This window comes from Chiloscyllium punctatum, chromosome 5 (assembly GCF_047496795.1).
Source record: "Chiloscyllium punctatum isolate Juve2018m chromosome 5, sChiPun1.3, whole genome shotgun sequence".
In the NCBI taxonomy this organism is placed as follows: Eukaryota; Metazoa; Chordata; class Chondrichthyes; order Orectolobiformes; family Hemiscylliidae; genus Chiloscyllium; species Chiloscyllium punctatum.
Genome location: NC_092743.1, coordinates 9,007,173 through 9,019,365, shown reverse-complemented (window position 1 = coordinate 9,019,365; position 12,193 = coordinate 9,007,173).

Sequence of the window (12,193 nt, the reverse complement as noted above, 5' to 3'; positions counted from 1 at the left end):
CTCTTATACTCAATACCCCGTCCAATGAAGGCAAGCATACTATATTCCTTCTCGACAACTCTATCCACCTGTGAAGCAACCTTCAGGATACAATGGACCTGCACTCCCAGATCTCTCTGCCCATCAACTTTTCCCAAGGCTCTTCCATTCATTGTATAATTCGCTCTAGAATTAGTCTTGCCTAAATACATCACCTCACATTTGTCTGGATCGAAATCCATCTGCCACTTTTCCGCCCAACTCTCCAGTCTATCTATATTCCCTGCATTCTTTGACAGTCCCTTATGCTTTCTGCTACTCCACCAGTCTTTGTGTCATTTGCAAACTTGCTGATCATACCAACAGTGCCCTCTTCCAGATCATTTATGTATATTACAAACAACAGTAGCCCCAACACTGACCCCTGTGGAACACCACTGGTCACCTTACTGCATTTCGAGAAACTCCCTTCAACTACTACTCTCTGCCTCCTGTTGCTCAACCAGTTCTTTATCCACCTGGCGAGAACACCCTGCACACCATGTGACTTCACTTTCTCCATTAGTCTACCATGGGGAACCTTATCAAATGCCTTACTAAAGTCCATGTATATGACATCTACAGCCCTTCCTTCATCTATCAACTTGGTCACTTCCTCAAAGAACTCTATTAAGTTGGTAAGGCATGATCTCCCCCGCACAAAACCATGTTGCCTATCACTGATAAGCCCATTATTTTCTAAATATAAATAGATTCTATCCCTCAGTACCCTCTCCAGCAACTTTCCCACCACTGAGTCAAGCTCACTGGTCTGTAGTTACCTAGAATATCCCTACTACCCTTCTTGTACAGGGGGACAACATGAGCAACCTTCCAGTCCTCCGGCACCTCATCTATATTTGAGGATGCCACAAAGATATCTGTCAGGGCCCCAGCTGTTTCCTCTTTCCCTCAGACTCCCTCAGCAACCTGGAATAGATCCCATCTGGACCTGGGGATTTGTCCACCTTAATAACCTCTAGCCTACCCAACACATCTTCCCTACTTATGTCAACATGATCCAGACTAATCAAACTCCTATCTCTAATCTCAACATTCATCATGTTCCTCTCCTCAGTGAACACTGATGCAAAGTAATCATTCAGAATCTCACCTGTTCTCTCAGGTTTGACACACAGCCTTCCTTCATTATCCTTTAGTGAACCAATCCTTTCTCTAGTTATCCGCTTGCTTCTTATATAAGAATAAAATGCTTTGGGATTCTCCTTAATTCTGCTTGCTAGGGCTATTTCATGACCCCTTTTAATCTGCTTGATTCCTCATTTAAGACTTATCCTATTCTTCCAATATTCCTCCAAGGTCCGTTCTGTTCTTAGCTGCCTAGAACTTATGTGTGCTTCCCTTTCCTCTTGTTTTACCACAGTGTAATACATCGAATTTATCCAAATTAAACACCATTTGTCACTCTTCAGAGCAGATGATATACTCAGCATTCTCTGAGCATAAGTAACATGAGACTTTGAGGTGGTGCTTGAAGTTCATTCTAACTGCTTTTTCACCGTGATAAATTAGCATTGTTTACCTTTATTAGAAAACCTAGAGGAGGCTACATTTCAGTTAGAGAGTCATAGAGATCTACAGCACAAGAAAGGCCCTTCTACCCATTCTATCTGCACCTGTCTAATCCCATTACCCAGCACCAGCTTACCCAGGGCATTGATAAGACCAAGTGAGAGTACTTTCCACAGTTTTGGCCATCTTATTTTAAGAAGGATGGAAACGTGTTGTAAACAATTCAGTGAAAGTTGAACAGACTAATACTTGGAAATGGGTGGGTTGCTTTATGAGGAAAGGTTGAACAGGCTAGACTTGTATTCATTGGAGTTCAGAACCCTGAGGGGTCTTGACAGGGTTGATGTGGAGAGGATGTTTCCCCTTGTGACTGAGTTTAGAGCTAGTGGTCACTGTTTCAAAATAAGAGATCGTCTATTTAAGACATGAAGCGTGAGATTTCATCTCAGCTGATGGTGAATCTTTGGAACTCTTCCTCAAAATCAGTGGAAGCAGAGTCTTTGAAGATTACTAAGGCAGAGGTAGATAGATTCTTGGTAAGCAAGGGAGAGCAGGTATGGGTGAAAGGTTATCTGGAACATAGTGTCATGAGGTCAGCCATGATCCTGTTGAATGGTGGATCAGGCTTGAGGGGCTGATTGGCCTAATCCTGCTCCTCATTTGTATTTTTGAACGTAAGGTCTTTTCCCAGGGTCGGTCATATGCTTAAGGTGAGAGGGGAAGATTTAAAAGGGACCCAAGGGCAACCTTTTCACGCAGAGGGTGGTGCGTGTGTTAATGAGCTGCCAGAGGAAATGGTGGAGGCTGGTGTAATTACAACACTTCAAAAGGCATCTGGATTGGTACATGAATAGGTACACCAGATTATTAGGATATAGGTCAACTGCTGGCAAATAGGACGAGATTACTTTGGGATATCTGTTCAATATGGACAAGTTAGATTGAAGGGTCTGTTTCCGTGCTGTACATCTCTAGGATTCTATGTATAGGTTCCCATCAAATGCTGCTGGACTTTTAATAGTATTGTTTTTAAGAGTTTATAGAGAGTTCTCTGTTAGGCCAGTATTTTTTAAAGATTTTATATGACAATATTGATATCTGCTTGACTTGCATTTTGGTAAAACCAATGATTGCACATGCATTTATAAAGGTCTTGTCAGGTTTGCCCAGTTCTCCCTGTTCCTGCACCCACCAGCAAAGTGTGAAATACTGTTCATATTGTCTTGGTTCCAAGTCGAATATTTCACTCTGTTGTACTTTTCACCTGCCAAGGCTGTGCCTTTTACACAAACCTGTCTGTGACCTCCTGAAACCTGTCAGTGTCCTCTTCATTTTTAAATACTATTGCGGTTTTTTTTCCCCCAGTCGACAAACTTTGAAATGTGGTGTGAACATCCAGGCCTAGGTCATTGATATGTTTCAAACGAGTGTCCACCCACAGTACAGTCTGCAGGCCAGACACTCCCTAATCTCCCCTTTCATGTACATGTTGGCAGTATAGGTCTTCAATCATAATTCTTGCTATCCCAGGTCTATGACAGGTCCTATGTAGCTTTGTCAAAGACCTTTTAAAGAACAATTTAGAAGTGGTTTGGCCACTGTTGAAATATTGTGTGCAATTCTGGTCTCCTTCCTATTGGAAAGATGTTGTGAAACTTGAAAGGGTTCAGAAAAGATTTACAAGGATGTTGCCAGGGTTGGAGGGTTTGAGCTATAGGGAGAGGCTGAACAGGCTGGGGCTGTTTTCCTTGGAGTGTTGGAGGCTGAGGGGTGACCTGATAGTGTTTTATAAAATCATGAGGGGCATAGATAGGATAAATAAACAAGGTCTTTTCCCTGGGGTGGGGAGATCAGAACTAGAGGGCATAGGTTTAGGGTGAGAGGGGAAAGATATAAAAGAGACCTAAGGGGCAACTTTTGCACGCAGAGAGTGGTACGTGTATGGAATGAGCTGCCAGAGGAAGTGGTGGAGGCTTGTACAATTGCAACATTTAAAAGGCATCTGGATGGGTATATGAATAGGAAGGGTTTGGAGGGATATGGGCTGAGTGCTGGCAGGTGGGAATAGATTGGGTTGGGATATTTGGTTGGCGTGGTCAGGTTGGACTAAAGGGTCTGTTTCCGTACTGTACATCTCTATGACTCTATGACAACATTACAGTCTCAATCGTCAACATTCACAGTACGATCCTGCCTGCCTTTTCGAGTGGATTGCTTTGTAGGACTTTGGAATGAGCGTCTGCCTTCTCTTGATATCTGTGCCAATATTTGTCTCTCGATCATCATCACAGGGGTGAGTGATTGAAGAAAATCTAAACCATTTATCTGTTTGCTGTTTGTTAGACCTTGCTCTGTGCAGATTGCCTATCATGTTTGCCTACATTGCAACTGTGATATCATTCCAGAAGCACATTATTGGCAGTAAGGTACATTGCGAGTATCTGAGGACATTAAAGTGGTTCTTGCTTGATGCTTTTTCCAACATAGGCATCTGATATGTATCACAGAGCAGTAGTGGAGTGGTAATGATCATTCTTCAAGTGTGCCCGATCTGTACCTTACAAGGAGATGCTGTTGTAATGGTTATGTCTCTGAATTAGATATCTGGAAGAACAAGCTTGAAGCTGGTGGAGTTTGGATTCACTTACTCCAGGAATTGTAGGCTATTCACAGCCAACAATGAAACAATCATTGGTGGCCTTGTAAATCCTATTGATTCACTAATGTCTTTGTTAGTGTGGTGCTGGAAAAGCACAGCAGGTCAGGCAGAATCCGAGGAGCAGGAGAATCGCGTTTCGGGCAAAAGCCCTTCATCAGGAATGAGGTTGGGAGCCTCGGAGTGGAGGGATAATGGGAGGGTTTGGGGCTGGGGGGAAGGCAGCTGAGAGTGCAATAGGTGGTTGGAGTTGGGGGGGGAGGTGAAGGTGATAGGCCGGAAATTAGGGTGGAGCAGATAGATGGAAGGAAGATTGACAGGTGAGACAGGTTATGAGGACAGTGCTGAGCTGGAAGGTTGCAACTGGGGTAAGATGGGGGGTAGGGAAATGAGGAAACTGGTGAAATCCACATTGATGCCCTGGGGTTGAAGGATCCCGAGGCGGAAGATGAGGCTTTCTTCCTCCAGGCATCGGGTGGTGAGGGAGTGGTGATGCAGGAGGCCCAGGACCTGCATGTCCTCAGCAGAGTGGGAGGGGGAGTTGAAATGTTCAGCCATGGGGCGGTGGGGTTGGTTGGTATGGGTGTCCTGGAGATGTTCTCTGAAGTGCTGTGCGAGTAGGCATCTGGTCTCCCAATGTAGAGGAGACCGCATCGGGAGCAATGGATATGGTAAATGACATGTGTGGAAGTGCAGGTGAAACTTTGATGAATGTGGAAGGCTCCTTTGGGGCCTTGGATGGAGGTGAGGGGGGAGGTGTGGGCGCAGGTTTTGCAATTCCTGTGGTGGCAGGGGAAGGTGCCAGGATGGGAGGGTGGGTTGTTGGGGGGCGTGGACCTGACCAGGTAGTCACGGAGGGAACGGTCTTTGCGAAAGGCGGAAAGGGGTGGGGAGGGAAATATATCTCGGGTGGTGGGGTCTGTTTATAGGTGGTGGAAATGGCGGAGAATGATGCAATGTATACGGAGGTTGGTAGAGTGGAAGGTGAGGACCAGGGAGGTTCTGTCCTTGTTGCGGTTGGAGGGGAGGGGTTTGAGGGCAGAGGTGAGGACGTGGATGAGATGTGTTGGAGAGCATCTTCACCCATGTGGCAGGGGAAATTGTGGTCTTTGAAAAAGGAGGCCATCTGGTGTGTTCTGTGGTGGAACTGGTCCTCCTGGGAGCAGATGCGACAGAGGTGGAGGAATTGAGAATACGGGATGGCATATTTAGAGGAGATAGGGTGGGAGGAGGTGTAATCCAGGTAGCTGTGGGAGTTGGTGGGTTTGTACAAAATGTCAGTGTTGAGTCGGTCACCATTAATGGAGATGGAGAGGTCCAGGAAGGGGAAAGAGGTATCAGAGATGGTCCAGGTGAATGTGAGGTTGGGGTGGAATGTGTTGGTGAAGTTGATGAACTATTCAACCTCCTCGTGGGAGCCCAAGGTGCCGCCAATGCAGTTGTCAATGTAGCGGAGGAAGAGGTGGGCAGTGGTGCCAGTGTAACTATGGAAGATGGATTGTTCTATGTAGCCAACAAAGAAACAGGCATAGCTGGGGCCCATACGGGTGCCCATGGCTACCCCTTTGGTCTGGAGGAAGTGGGAGGATTCGAAGGAGAAATTGTTAAGGGTGAGGACCTGTTCAGCCAAATGAATGAGAGTGTCAGTGGAAGGGTACTGTTGGGGACGTCGGGAGAGGAAGAAACGGAGGGCTTGTAGGCCCTGGTCATGGCGGATGGAGGTGTAGAGGGATTGGATGTCCATGGTGAACATGAGGTGCTGGGGGCCGGGGAAACAGAAGTCTTGGGGGAGGTGGAGGGCGTGGGTGGTTTCTCAAGTATATGTGGGGAGTTCCTGGACTGGGGGGATAGGACAGTATTGAGGTAGGTGGCGATGAGTTCGGTGGGGCAGGAACAGACTGAGAGAATGGGTCGGCCAGGGTGGTCAGGCTTGTGGATCTTGAGCAGGAGGTAGAACCGGGCAGTGCAGGCTTCCCGGACTATGAGGTTGGAAGCTGTGGGTGGGAGATCTCCTGAGGTGATGAGGTTCTGTATGGTCTGGGAGATGATGGTTTGGCGATGGGGGGGGGGGGGTTGGGGTCATGGTCAAGGGGGCAGTAGGACGAGGTGTCATCGAGTTGGCGTCTGGCTTCAGCGGTGTAGAGGTCAGTGCGCCAGACTACCACTGCGCCCCCTTTATCTGCTGGTTTGATGGTGAGGTGGGGATTGGAGCAGAGGGAGTGGAGGGCTGCGCTTTGTGAGGATGAGAGGTTGGAGTGGGGGAGGGGGGTAGACAGGTTGAGGCAGTTATTGTTTCGGCGGCAGTTGGAAATGAAGAGGCTGAGGGTGGGTAATAGGCCAGCACGGGGTGTCCACGTGGATGGGGTGTTTTGGAGGCAAGTGAAGGGGTCCTCAGGAGATAGCAGGCATCTTGATGAAAAAAGGTAAGCTTGGAGTCGGAGGCAGCGGAAGAAGTGTTTGACGTCACAGTGTGTATTGAATTCGTTGATACGTGGACGGAGGGGGACCAAACTAGGTTTTTGCTGAGGACTAAATGTTCTATATTGGGGAGACCAGACGCCTTCTCATAGAGTGTCTCAGAGAACATCTCTAGGACATCTGCACCAATCAACCCCATCACCCCGTGGCCGAACATTTCAATTCCCCCTCCAACTCTGCCGAGGATATGCAGGTTTTGGGCCTCCTCCATCGTTATTCCTTTACCACCTGATGCCTGCAGGAAGAACGCCTCATCTTTTGCCTCGGGAGCCTCCAACCCCAGGGCATCAATGTGGACTTCACCAGTTTCCTCATTTCCCCTCACCCCCACCTTGCCCCAGTTCCAATCTTCCAGTTCAGCCCTGTCCTCATGACCAGTCCCAATCTCCCTTCCCACCCTCCTCTCTGACCTATCACCTTCATCCCCACCTCCATCCACCTATTGTACTCTCAGCTACCTTCTCTCCAGCCCCCACCCCCCTCCCATTTATCTCTCCACCCCCGAGGCTCCCAGCCTCATTTCTGATGAAGGGCTTTTGCCCGAAACATCGATTTTCCTGCTCCTCGGATGCTGCCTGACCTGCTGTGCTTTTCCAGCACCACACCGATCTTGACTCTAATCTCCAGTATCTGGAGTACCCACGTCCGCTTCACTAATGTCTTTGCCTGACTCCAGATCCACAGTAATATAATTGTCTCTGACATGACCAAACAAGCCAAGTCTGTTTCAAGGGGAATCTGAGATGGTTAACTGTTGACTGGGAACACTCCCTGAAAGAGTGCCTTTTAAAGACATGATTTTGACCTGTCATAGTTCAAGGGTCTCATTAACCTGGATGGCAACAAAATTGGCATTTTCCTATTGTCATTGTTGATGCTTATGGAAATTTTGGCAGGAACATAGTAAAAAGGACCTGAGGTAGGCCATTAAAACTGCTCTATACTGGATTAGTGGTGCTGGAAGAGCACAGCAGTTCAGGCAGCATCCAATGAGCAGCGAAATCGACGTTTCGGGCAAAAATGGACTGAGATGAGGAGAAATGTCTTCACCCAGAGAGTGGGGAGCCTGTGGGATTCTCTGCTACAGAGAGCAGTTGGGGCCAAAACATTGAATGTTTTCAAGGAGGAGTTAGATCAAGTTCTTATGGATAAAAGGATCATTGGATATGGAGAGAAAATGGGAACAGGAGACTGAGTTGGATGATCATACTGAATGGCAGAGCAGTTTTAATGAGGTATGAAGGGCTTTTGCCCGAAACGTCGATTTCGCTGCTCGTTGGATGCTGCCTGAACTGCTGTGCTCTTCCAGCACCACTAATCCAGTATTTGGTTTTCAGCATCTGCAGTCATTGTTTTTACCTACATTAAAACTGCTCTGCCATTCAGTATGAACATCCAACTCAGTCTCCTGTTCCCATTTTCTCTCCATATCCTTTTATCCATAAGAACTTGATCTAACTCCTCCTTGAAAACATTCAATGTTTTGGCCCCAACTGCTCTCTGTGGTAGAGACTCCCACAGGCTCCCCACTCTCTGGGTGAAGACATTTCTCCTCATTTCAGTCCAAAATGGCCTACCCTGTATCCTTTGGGTCTGCTCCCTGGTTCTGAACTCCCTGACGTTGGGAACATCCTTTCTGTGTTTAGCCTGTCCAATCCGGTTAGAAACTGGTAGGTTTCTATGAGATCCTTTTCTATTTAATCCTGGAATTCCCTCCCTAAGGGCATTGTGGGTCATTGTACAGCACGTGGACTGCAGTGGTTCAAGAGGGCAGCTCGCCCCCACCATCTCAAGAGCAAGAATGACATCAAATCCCTACAGTGTGGATAGAGGTCATTTAGCTCATTGAACCTGCACCAATCCTCCAAACAGCATCCAGGCCAGACCCAGACCCCCCCACCCTATCCCCATAACCCTGTACTTCACATGGCTAACCCACTTATCCCTGGATTCTATGAGCAATTTAGCATGGCCAATCCACCCTAACCTGCACATCTTTGAACTGTGGGAGGTAACCAGAGCACCCAGAGGAAACTGGGGAGGTGGGGGATGTTGGTTTGTTGTTTTTGGTCAGTTTCCCCATGCAGCAATTTATTTTGATCTCAGCCCTTTCCATCTCACTGCAAGCCCATAGTCAAGGCTGGCCACTGAGATACCCTGTTTTGCTGCTTTATCGTTAAGTGTCTTGGTGTCCTACTGGTCTTCTCCAGATTGTTCCCAGTTCTCAGCTTTTTCCACTTACACTGCAGCATGTTTGAGAATTATCTTTTGCATCGAATCCCTACAGTGTGGAAACAGGCCATTTAGCCCAACAAGTCCACACTGACCCTCCAAAGAGTAACCCATCCAGACCCATTCACCTATTACTCTACGTTTACCCCTGACTGATGCGCCTAATCTACACATCCCTGAACACTACGGGAAATTTAGCATGGCCAATTCACCTAACCTGTACATCTTCAGACTGTGGGAGGAAACCAGAGCACCCAGAGGAAACCCACACAGGCGCAGGGAATATGTGAAAACTCCACACAGACATTCACCAGAGGCTGGAATCGAACCCAGGTCCCTGGCACTGTGAGGCAGCAGTGTTAACCACTGAGCCACCATGCCTGGGGGTTAGACCTGTCCTTTTTGCAAGGTTTCTCACTTCTCTCTAGCAGCCTTTCTCCCTTTTGTTCCATTTATAGACAGCAGCCTCAAGGGCCGAATGGCCTTCTCCTCTCCTTGGTTAGAGACAGAAACAAGCTGCAGATGCTGGCTTCCATGGTGGACAGGCAGGAGGCTGGAAGAACACAGCAAGCCAGGCAGCTGCAGGAGACCTCCTGGTCCTGAAGATGGGTTAGTACCCAAAACATTGACTTCTCCACGTCCTGATGCTGCTTGGCCTGCTGTGTTCATCCAGCCTCCTGCCTGTCCACCTTCTCTCCTTGGTCTGTATTATTGACAGGGATATTTAAAGTTGGAAGGATGGATTTACAGGAAATATGTTGGCAGTCAGCGGCATAATGGTAATGCCTGTGGGCTAGCAATCCAGGCAAATGTTCTGAGTTCATGGGCTCGAATCCCACTTTGGCATGTGCTGGCCCTTCTTGTAGCCACGGTATTTATGTGGTGAGTCCAATTCAGCCTCAGGTCAATGGTAACTCCCAGGATGTTGATTGTGGGGTGTTCAGTGATCCTCCAATGGGATGAGGGAGGACTTGGCTAAGTTAGACTGGGAGCAAAGGTTATATGGTGGGACAGTGGAAAGCATTGAAAATGATTTTTCAAAGCGCTCAGCAAAAGTGGAAAAGGAAGAGCTGTAGAAAAAGGTCTAATCAGCCCTGGATTACTAAGGAACTAAGGTTATCGAATTGAAAGCTAATGCGTACAAAGTGGCAAAGGTTAGTGGGAAACTAGATGTTTTATGAAGTATTTAAAGGTTAACAGGAAGCCGAGAATACAGCTATAAAGAAAGGAAAGATAGATTATGGGAGTAAACTAGTTCAGAATATGAAAACAGATAGCAAAAGTTTCTATAAATATATAAAATGAAAAAGAGTAAAAGAGTGGCTAAGGTAAACATTAGTCCTTTAGCGGATGAGAGGGGGGATGTAATAATGAGTGATGAGGCCGTGATATTGAACAGTTATTGTTGTGTTGGTCTTCGTAGTGGAATACACAAATAACATACCAATAATTGATGATAAGAAGGCTGTGGCACGCAAGGACCCGGAAATGATCATTATCAGTAATGAGTTGGGCAAGGTAATGGGGTTAAAGGCAAACAAGTCTACTGTCCCTGGTGGAATGCATCCCAGGATATTAAGAGAGATGGCAGGGAAAATCCCAAATGCACTCCTAATTTACTAAGATTTGTTGGACTCTGTGGCCTTTCCAGCTGATTGGAAAGCAACAAATGTGATGCCAGTGTTTAAAAAAGAAGATAGATGAAAAGTGGGTAATAATAGGCATGTTAGCTTAACTTCCATTAAGAAAAACAAGACATCTGGATAGAAATTGACCCATTGGGAAGATGCAACGTGTGTTCATGAAAAGCAGGTCATATTTAACTAATTTATTGGAATTCTTTGAGAACATTATGAGCGTGGTAGACAAGGGGGAATTGGTGGACGTGGTGTATCTGAATTTCCAGAAGGCATTTGACAAGGTGTTGCACAAAAGGCTGCTGCATAAGATAAAGCTGCAGGACATTATGGATAATATATTGGCATGGACAGAGGATTGGTTAACTGACAGAAAGTAAATAGTGGGGATAAATAGGTGTTTTTCTAATTGGCGATCAATGGTTAGTGGTGGGCCTCAGGGATCAGTGTTGGGACCAAAATTGTTTACAATTTATATAGATGATTTGGAGTTGGGGACCAGGTGTACTGTGTCAAAGATGACACTAAAGTAAGTGGTAGAGCAAAGCGTGCCGAGGACACTGAAAGTCTGTAGAGAGATATAGATAGGTTAAGTGAGCTGGCAAAGGTCTGGCAGATGGAGCATTGGTAAATGTGAGGTCATCCATTTTGGTCAGAAGAACAGAAAAATGGACTTTTATGGAAATGGTGAAAAATTGTAGCATGCTGCTGTGCAGAGTGCCCTGGGCATCCTTGTGCATGAATCACAAAAAGTTGGTTCGCAGGTGCAGTAGGTAATTAAGAAGGCAAATAGAATATTGTCCTTCATTGCTAGAGGGTTGGAGTTTAAAAGCAGGGAGGTTATGCTGCAGCTGTACAGGGTGCTGGTGAGGCCACACCTGGAGTACTGTGTACAGTTTTGGTCTCCTTACTTGAGAAAAGATGAACTGGCACTGGAGGGGGTCAGAGGAGGTTCACCAGGTTGATTCCAGAGTTAGGGTTGGCTTATGAGGAGAAACTGATGAGAGTGGGACTACACTCATTGGAATTTAGAAGGATGAGGGGGATTCTTGTAGAAACATATACATTTATGGTGGGAGTAGATGAGATAGAAGCAGGGAGGTTATTTCCATTGGTGGGTGTAACTGGAGATAGGGGGCATATCCTCAACATAAGGGGGAGCAGGTTTAGGACTGAGTTGAGGAGGAACTTCTTCATCCAAATGGTTGTGAATCTGTGGAATTCCCTGCCCAATGAAGCAGCTGAGGCTACCTCATTGAATGTTTTTAAAACGATGATCGATAGATTTTTGAACAGTAAAGGAACAGGCCAGGTGGTGTAGAAAAGGCCCTTCGGCCTATTGATTCTGACTGTCTCAGTGTCTGAAGAGTTGTGAATGGTGCTGAACATTATGCAATCATTGGCGAACATCCCCACTTCTGACCTTATGATGGAGGGAAGGTCATTGATGAAACAGCAGAAGATGGTGTTTTAAAAGAATGAGAGCTGGTCTTTTCCAAATGTGGAAGATTTAAGGGAAGATGACAGGGTGGCTGTTGAAAGAATGTTTCCCCCTGTAGGAAAGACTGGAACCAGGGGACACAGTTTTAAATATGAGATTTTAAAAAAAATTAGAATACCTACAGTGTGGAAACAGGCC